Below are 9,696 nucleotides of genomic sequence, written 5' to 3'. Positions count from 1 at the left end.
TTTTTTCTCAATAAAAAAAAATCTTTAAAAAAATTCTTTAGCATCAATAAAATAACATCAATTTCAGAACTAATGTAAGACAAAAGAATAAATGTATTCCAGACCTTTGATGATTATCCATTTTTTTGAAAGAAAAAGAAAAAGAATCAACTTAGTATCTTGAGTAATATTTCAGGACTGAATTAGTATCATTTTCCACAAATACCTTAAGTCAGAGAGTATAAAATAACTTCCTTTCTCTACCCAACCAGCTGGAGTGGGACTTAAATAATAGCTACCACAAAATTACCTAAATGCTGTTTATTATGCTTTCTAAAATATTTATTATATGTATAAATATTAACAAATGAAGTCTCCCTGACTGATGAAATGTAATTTTATCTTAGTAACAAGATGTACATTGGCACATCAGTATTTGGAAACAAAAGAAAACGTATTACTCAATTCAACTCTTGATTTTGTTTTTCCTGATTTTGAATTCCAAGTCAGTTTCAAAAAATTCTTTTCTAGTAAATCCAGATTATAGTTCTACTTAATTTATTAGATTGTTGTAAAGACCTGATGCTACACTTAAATACTTATACTAATCAACATTTAAAACAGTAAAAATTCTAGTTAAGTTTTATCAATGAAATTATGCGACTTTCACAGGAAATGTGTGTATTGCCAAAGAGTGACTTTAAAAGCATGGAAATGTTATTGGTTAACAATCACAAAGAAGAACTAATGAATAGAAAAACAAATAGAAGAAAAAAAACTTTAAAAATAAAATGAAGGACTGGAGAGGTTACTTAGTAGACAAGAGCGCTTCCAGATCTTACAAGGGATCATAATTACATTTCCAGGATCCACATGGCTCAAGATCATCTGCAACTCTCATTTCAGAGAATCTAGCATCTTCTTCAGGTCTTTGTAGGCACCAGGCACACATAAAGTGTCCCTATGAACAAAAATTCAAAAGATTCATATACATAAACTAAAGACAACCTTACCAAATATAACAAAATAGATCATGCATACCATTTTACTTAATCTGACTGTTCCTACAGTCATCATATATTCCTTCTTCCCTCAGAATTCCAAACAATAAATAGCTACTCATAGCTTCTATTTTTTTTTTATCTTCCCATCCTCGCCTCCATACCATCCTTATATCACCTGTCCTATTTCGAAGCACCGCCATGCCCTAGAACTTGCCTGGAGCCCATGATGAGAGCACTGTACCATGATTTGCTCTTCTATATACTTGACGGACTTCTCAAGACAGGCAACAGAGTCAGCAGATTAAATATTGTCCTTCAACCTTAGCTAGAATCTACCATTTCAATTTTCTATTTTAAAAATATTTGAGTGTGTTCAGGGTTGTTACTTAAAATAAGCAGTAATTTATGCAGATGACAGTAAAATTGTTGTTTTGACAAGCAAAATAGTTATAGTTTTACCAGGTTAATTTGAAAGACATGTAAAAATAATTCACAATATATACATTAGACATTTGATGAATATACTTATTGTTTAAAATATTTCAAGGACAATAATTGTTAAATTAGTGTTTGTATGGAAGTTTTTCAATCCAATAAAGTCGTATATCCCTTCTCAAATAAAGACTAAAATTATGACACTTCAGGAAATTATTGTTTAAGACCTACAATAATCAGAGACAATTTTTTAATTGCCAGGTCAATGTTTGTGTGTGTTCTTATTCAAAATTGATAGCCAGAGAATATAATATAGGTTATAATTATTATACACAAATTGATATGAGGAAAAATGAAGATAAAACAGTTTTTATTTTGTTTCATCAAACAAGTACTTTATTTTATTTATAGTAATATGGTTTGCATTTTGACTTCACTCTAATAGATTGCTTTGAGCCAGTTTTAAACAGAATGATAAAGAGAAATATTTCAGCTTAACAAACACATTCCCCCACATGTTTTTTTTTTTTTTTAACCACCTTCTGTTCAATATGACAAATGTGAAATTGGGTTTTTTTTTTGCTTGTTTGTTTTTTAATTCCACTGACCAAGTGCACAATATGAGTGAGGTACTGTTAGCTACTGAAGGTCGTGTTCTTGATTCACAGTTCTGGGAAGACATAAACCAAGCTGACGTCTAACAGGATGGAATGGATGCTAGAGAACGTGGGAGCTAAGCTGCACAGCTGCTACTGAGGAGAACAGACTGATATTCAGATGATGCTGTCAATTCCAACTCAGCCTGAATCACATTCCCAGGTTAGGGATCCAGAGGAAAAATTAATGGAAGGAGTGTGACCAAGAGATAAACTCTTCTTGTTGGCCAATGTAAAATCCTTTCTTAATACTGAGGTTATCCTTGCTGGGCTCCAGTCACAAATCCTATTCTAGTGAGTCCTTATGATCATAGTCTGCCTGTGTGATCCCCAACCCTCAAACCAAGCCTGGTTCTCATCTCCTGTTCTCTGTTCTAGTCTCGTGAGTGTCCTGACCCACCTACACCATTTGTAATAATTGAATAAAGAAAGATACAAAGAGCCAGAGATATAAAGACAGAGACAGAGGTTCAGAGAGAATATAATACTTTTCCACTGACAAGTAAAATGGCAGTCAGGCAATTTTTACTTCCAGAAGGTGTGTTTGCTGCCTTTCCTCTTTAATATTAGCCAGGGTCTAGCTTAAGTTTATTGTTTACACAAGTTGGTAAAATGTGAGCTGAATATGCTTAATGACAATAGGAGACATTTAAAAAGACAGTTGTAGGCAAGATTCTCACAATATGTTTAAAACCTGCAAGAGTTCAAGCCAACAAAAATTGAAGCAAAGAGATGAGAGGTGTGTTATATTCCATACTTAGTACAACACTTACTGGAATCTGATAGTTGCTGAAACGATGGAGCTCTGGTTTTGCTTAAAAGTGTGACATACAATAAGTTTTTCATACTCCCATGGAAAGCTATCCACTCAGGAGTATGTGGGTAATGACAAGATCAGAAAAACTTAAATTTGATTGGTTTAAAAGAGTAAGGGTCCACAAAGTTGGGTTGATAAGAAAGGAAAGTGTGGATCTGGAAGGAATTAAGGGAATAGAATCTAAATATGATCAAAACACATGGTAGAAAATTATAAAAGAAAAAAAACTAATACAGAGAAGAGAAAATGAGTAGGTTCTCCCAGTGGTAATTCCATTTGCAAAAGGCTACAAAGCAATTTAATTAAAAAAAAAAACCTGTAGTGCAACTAGGACTGTGTTAAAATGCAGAAGATATTTTAAATCTCTAGGCAAGGCCACATGTAAACTAAAAAAGCTCGTGTTTTACATGGAGAAATAAGAAGCCACTTAGAAACTCAGTGAGAGATCATGCATTTTCCTGGTGGACAGAGTACTTAACTCCATTACAACCATAGGCTGATTAAATCAGCCACGTTACATTTCCATGGTGTTTCAGCCAATTAAGCCTGCCCAATTCATCTCTGCTTTCTGAGGACATAAAGACATTAGAAACAAATTTACGATCAGGCCTCTTAGTGAAATGACTTGTAGACTTATTTTCAAACTGCGATGGCTAAATTAATAATAAAAAAGTTATTTTAAAAGATCTGAAATATGTAGGTTTTTTAATGCTAAAGTCACTATGATAGGGCTTTAATTGCATTCCAAAATGTTTCCTCCCTTTCTTTCTTTGCACAGAGCCAGAAAGCACTGAAGTGTGCAAATCAACCAACCGGAACAGAGGGAGAAATAAACTGAACTCCTCTGGAGGCAGCTGACTCCATTGTAGAGCAATCTTCTCACAGCATGCAGTTCACCTGAATATTCCTGGCATTCGTACTCAGGGAAGGCTAGATGTCATTCCTGTCGTAACACGAATCTGCAGAGTAGAATTGACATTATGAGGTTATACAGTTCTTAGAAGGAGAGATGTACTCCTATTGACATCCTGCCTGACTCACTAGGTTCCTTGAGGCACACTATTATTCTGCTCCCATTCAACTTTTGACCAAAAAGAAGATAAATGGATCATCGAAGACGGAGATTTATGAAAGTGAAACCAGCTAATCCTTTACGAATAAATAAACTTTAATCTCATTTCAACAAAGAATCATTTTATTGTTTATGATATAGGGATTAAAGTTATTTAATCTTGAAGAAGTTAAAGTTTTGCTATTTTTCTTACAAGAAGTTTTTTGGACAAAATATTTTTTTTTGTTTAAATAATAAAACTCGTTCCTGATCGCATTTTAAATGCTTACATAAATAATCACAAATAAGTGTAACCTTCACCTTTCAATAAAGAAGCTTTTTTTTTTTTAAGGAGGGAGAGGACATTTCAGAAGACCACAAATTGTCAAAACGTGAAAAACTGAACATTGGATACCCAGCCCCCTGCTTCTACTTCTGCACCTAAGGCTCAGTGAACATCTCAGAGGAGAGGAAGAAGAAAGAAAAGAAGAACAGGGGATCATAAAATCTGATGCAAAATGTGCCTTTCGGAAATGAGTGGGAAGCTAACCCCATAATACCCTTAAAAAAAAAAGCTGCCTAAAGAAGACCTAAATGAATATAACATTAGAACAATAGACATGGTAACATGCAAGAGGAAAATTTCACAGAGACTCAACCCATAACAAAAGAAAGGCAGGAAATTAACAACTGCCAAGAGAAGCAGAATTGGTCTTTCATAGGGATGAGGCCCCTAATTTATTATTCAATCCTGTGTTGTCCATCCTGAAATCATATATGTGTGTGTGTGTGTGTGTGTGTGTATGTATATATATGGACTCAGTAGTTTGTACTAATATATTCATGTATATATTTATTGCATGTATGTGTATGCATAAATACATAATATAAACATATATTATACACATATATATATAAATTTCAGACATAGTGGCCAGATTTGGGAGGGGTTTAAAGGAGAAAAAAAGTGGGAGTAAGCTAATTTAGTAAATATAATTTACTAAAAAGTAAATATACAAATTTAAAAAATAAAATGATAATTAATTTTTTAAATTTAAATAAGACAAGCTCACCCTCAGTAATTGGAATATGTTAGTTTTAGGCTTAATTATTATATAAACATTCATGTGACAAAAATAATCTTTGTAGTCAAGGTGTTTTGGGTTAGAGGATTAATCAAGAAAGAAGCTAGGATATTGGAGAAGGAAGGGTTAGTAGGTGGTTTACCCAAAACTAATAGTATCAATAGCATAGTTAAAAAAAATACATAAAACACTAGTTAGCAATCTAATTTTAAAATTCAACTTTAAAAACAAAAAGGAAACAAGAGTTTATTGTAATTCCTGGTACAACATATGGGTTATTAAATAAAAACCACAATGCAAAGAGAATGGGATTCCTCTATACTAGGTGTTGGTCAGAGAGACTCTAAGGGTATGCAAAACAGCACATGCTGTTGTCATTCTTATTGGTTACTATGGTAACTTGAATATTTTCAGAGACCTATCTACAAAGGTGCAAGGATAATTTTGGACTCTTCACACTATCCATAAGCTTTGATAAAATTTCTATTATTATGCAAGAAAATAAAATTACATATTTATATAATGGAAGAACATTAGTGAATTTTGCTACTGTGGGCAAATACCCATGCGGTTTATTTTAAGGAGGTAACGAAAGGTCTCCCACAAAGTACAAGGATGATTTCATGTACTATGCTGTGTGTGGCTTTCCTCCTGTCTGTCCTCTAGTTATGAGGTGTTGAAAAGTGCATCTTCTGATAAAGCTGGCATCTGCAGTGTGCCTTAGACTAACCACCAGCAAATGCAAACTGACACTTCTGAAATGGATTAGTGTGCATATCAACAATCTTCTAATGGCTCTCATCCTTTCTATCACATTTGACCTTGCCTTTTGGAGGCATTTGATAAATGATTAATTATTCATCCTAGAACCTGATCCTTCAACAACTAAACTACTTCCCGGAAACAAATATGGATGTGTATTAGAGCATCAGAATGAATCAATTATTCATTGATTCTATGCCTTGTGTTTGCCTAGTGTGTGTCAATCTCTAAGTTAGGCAGTCTGTGAGATTAAAAGAAAAATAGAATACAAGATCTCTTTACTTTTTTTTTTCAGAATGAAACAGATACAAACAGAATGTGTGGGCTAGGTTATTATGATTAAGTATTTTTTATGTCCATCCTCAGTAATTGCCTATTCAACTCTGAATGCATGTACTGGAAGAAGAAAGATTTGAAGTAAAGCAGTCTAAAATATCCCAAAAATATGTGAATATAGGAAAATAAACATCAATGGAAAAGTCAGTAGTAATTCAATAAAAAGAAAACTGCACCGAGGGTTCAAATCTGTTCTTGTTAATCACTAATTTGATACAGCAAAACTGCAGAATCATATAAAAGTCCAAATATGAGTACTACAAAGCACTTCTGGAGGCCTGCAAGAATAAAAATACATATCAAATACTCAAGGTGGATAAAGGAGAGCTGTGGGAAGGGAAACTGAGGCCAAAAGAATGTCACAAAGTAGAAAATCAAGTGTTGTGACTGAAGCTGGTGGTCTTTCTGCATAAAAGTAGGACAATAATAATAATAATAATAATAATAATAATAATAATAATAATAATAATGGAAATCTCAATTTGGTATTCTCAATGTGGTAAATGTTAATTTATTGAAGGATATAGAAAGTTTTCCCAGATTAGTAGGCCTTGCCCAGTTTGGAATTTCTTAAGTATTTATTGACTCCTTTGAAATGACATTTGTTCTTTTTTCTGTCCTTCTATCGAGCAATTTGTGCTCTCATAGCTATTGTACTGAAGGAACTACTGATGTCTATTTTGTACATTCACCTTCCATTTTCTAAAGTGGAGAAAATTTCTCTGGAAACAAGGGAAAATATCATCTGAAGATGATCACGTTTAAGGAGGGATTAGGATTAATAAGAATATGTTGCGCCCATTTGTGATCCATTTTAAATATCTCATTTCATGTAGGCTTTATAAACACTATATTTAATGGTCCCTGGCATGGCTATCTCTCCACTGAGAATACGGAGACAACTATAATATTATATACTTTTGTTCTCTCTCTGTCTCTCTCCTGCATCCCTCCCACAATCCGCCCCCCCCACACACACACACATTTGAGAATTGAAGTCAGAGCTGAACTTTCAGTTTCTTCTTCAATCCTTTCTCCACTTCATTTTCTGTTTGTTTGTTGTTCTTGACATAGGTTCTCTCATCAAACCCAGAAGACAAATTGAATTGTCTAATTTGAGTGAGCAATTCCAGAGATCCCACTATCTGCATCTACACAGGGATGGGAGTACAGTCAAATTCTACTTTTTTTGTGTGTGTGCTGGGGATCAGAACTTAGGTCCTGATGTTACAGTATATTAAGTCAAGTTCTTGCATTGATTTCTAAAGACAGAAAGCAGCAAAATACAGGGTTCTTTTTAAAAACTCAATAACATGAGGAAGTACTAATCACTAAATGAATGAAAAGAAGGTAAGATTACATGAAAAACTGATCAGTGAACAGTAAGAAAGAAAAAAAAAGCTGGCGAGATGATTTAGGAATTAAATGCACTGGTTGCTCTCCCAGTATTTCTGACTTTTATTTTCAGCATACACATGGAGCTCAAAAGCATCTGTAGCTCCAGTTCTAGGGGACTTGAAACTCTCTTGAGATATCAGTGGGTGCCAGTCTTGGAAAGTTTCATAGTCAAAACACAGAAAACAAACATAAAAGAATAATATTACAAATGTAAAACAAAATTTTTATAACTGTGTGCTGTTCTTTCCTCCTGGACAAAACAATACATATTTGTAAAATCAAATTCTTTTACATTGCTCTCAGAGAAGAATTTGAGAACTGCTGTCTGGTTTCACTGAACAACCACCTTTAGAATGCTAAAAACAGGCTAGTCAGCAGGAAATGATGCCTGTTTACAAAGCATGATATTTGGATTGACTTATTAGACAGCAGTGTCAAGTGGTAGGTATCCTTTCACCTGAATCTAAAATTCAAATTGTTCAAATTACCATGCTCAATGATTCTAATATTTTAAAATGATTTTCTTGTATTAAAATAAATCCTGCATCTAGCTGTGTTTTTGTTTGATTTGCTTATACAAATGTTGCACATGGTAGTAGTTGATTTGAGTTATACTTTGCTGTTGAAAAAACTAACATACAAAGAAAATTTTGTCTTAGAGTTTTTGAAAATACCTTAGATCTGTGCTTATATTATGACTTCCAAGTTTATGTTCTTAAGGGATTCTTGAGTGTGCCAACAAGTGGGGCTCTGACTCTTGTAGCCCCTCTTAAGTTCTTTACTCTGTTGGTCTGTCTTTTCTGACTTCAATGTGATATTATTATGTCATATTATTAAATTTTGGTTTTCTATTAAAAAAACAATGAATGAATGAATGAATGAATGAATGAATACAAACCTAGTCCTTAGTGTAAATGTAAAACAGCTGAACTGTCATTCATACCTGTTTGAAGGAAAAAAAAACAGTTTTCTCCAATGGAATAACACAGATACATCAACCACTCCTGTGCAGAACTCATGCTCAAGAGTTATTTGCCTCCAAATAATGGACTATGTAGTTCTTCTGTGTGCTTTCATTTGGCTACACTTTGTATAGACTGAACATTTGTTTGTTGGTTTGTTTTCTTCTTCTCTTTTTGTATTTTTTTTCCTTTATGGGTAACGTATTTTGCTTTCTAAGTTTTAGGTACTTTGCTGTTTATTGAGGTTTTGGTTTGTTTTCTGAAAAAGATCTACAAGTTGGGTGGTAAGGGAAAAGGGGAGGATCTGAGTGAACTTGAAAGAGGGGAAGAAAATTAAGATATCTTCAAAGTTGTAGAATGACTTAACTAATAAAAAAGAAAAACACGTGCCACCAAAACAAAGACAAATAAATAGTAATTTCTCTATTATAAGGTTAAGAGACTAAACCACAGAAATTTGCTTCTACTCAATTTCTTTCTAAAGTATCAATAAATGTGGTTTAACCATTCCTCCCAATGGGAGAAAATTCCTTAAGTAATAAAATGTGAGTGAACATATTACTAATAGAGCTGGGTCACTGTTAGTAATAGAATTATAGTAGACTATACCCCTGCTAGTGATTTAGAGGCAACAATTCTAGAATAAAAGATCACTTGCTACTTAATGGTATGCTTGACATACTACAGGATATGTGATTGTTTTAAAATCTAAAACTTCCCAAAATTCAACCTCTGTTTGAGTGATCGATTTACAAAATTGTATCCCAATTTGTAAGGGGGAGAAATGGTTGCTTGTTCTTTCGCTGCTTTAACAACTGTGCCAATAAAAGTGAAAACTTCAAACAGAGCATCGTATGTGACCTTCTTCTTTCAGAATGGTGCTGTATCTCACAAACAAATTACTGCTGACTGTTAGGGCACTCAGTCTTTGGCCTTTAATTGACTGAGATATGAGTTTTGTTTCCTGCTTTCATGACTGCTGTTGCTATTGAAAATATAGGCTGAAAATTTCATCTGAGTCCTTTGCCACAGCCTGATACTTATCTTTGTGGTACAAACAGAGAAGCCTGTATTATCAGCCTTTCCATTAGGTTTTGGTAGTTAAGAGCATCTGCAGTCCTTCTACCCATAAAACTCTTTTCACAAGGAGAACTGTCTAGCCTACATCTTTGGGAAGAATCATTTGCAAAGAGAAGAGAAGAGAAGAGAAG

The sequence above is a fragment of the Microtus ochrogaster genome, linkage group LG7_11 (genome assembly GCF_000317375.1).
Source record: "Microtus ochrogaster isolate Prairie Vole_2 linkage group LG7_11, MicOch1.0, whole genome shotgun sequence".
NCBI lineage: Eukaryota > Metazoa > Chordata > Mammalia > Rodentia > Cricetidae > Microtus > Microtus ochrogaster.
This window is presented reverse-complemented; position numbering follows the sequence as displayed.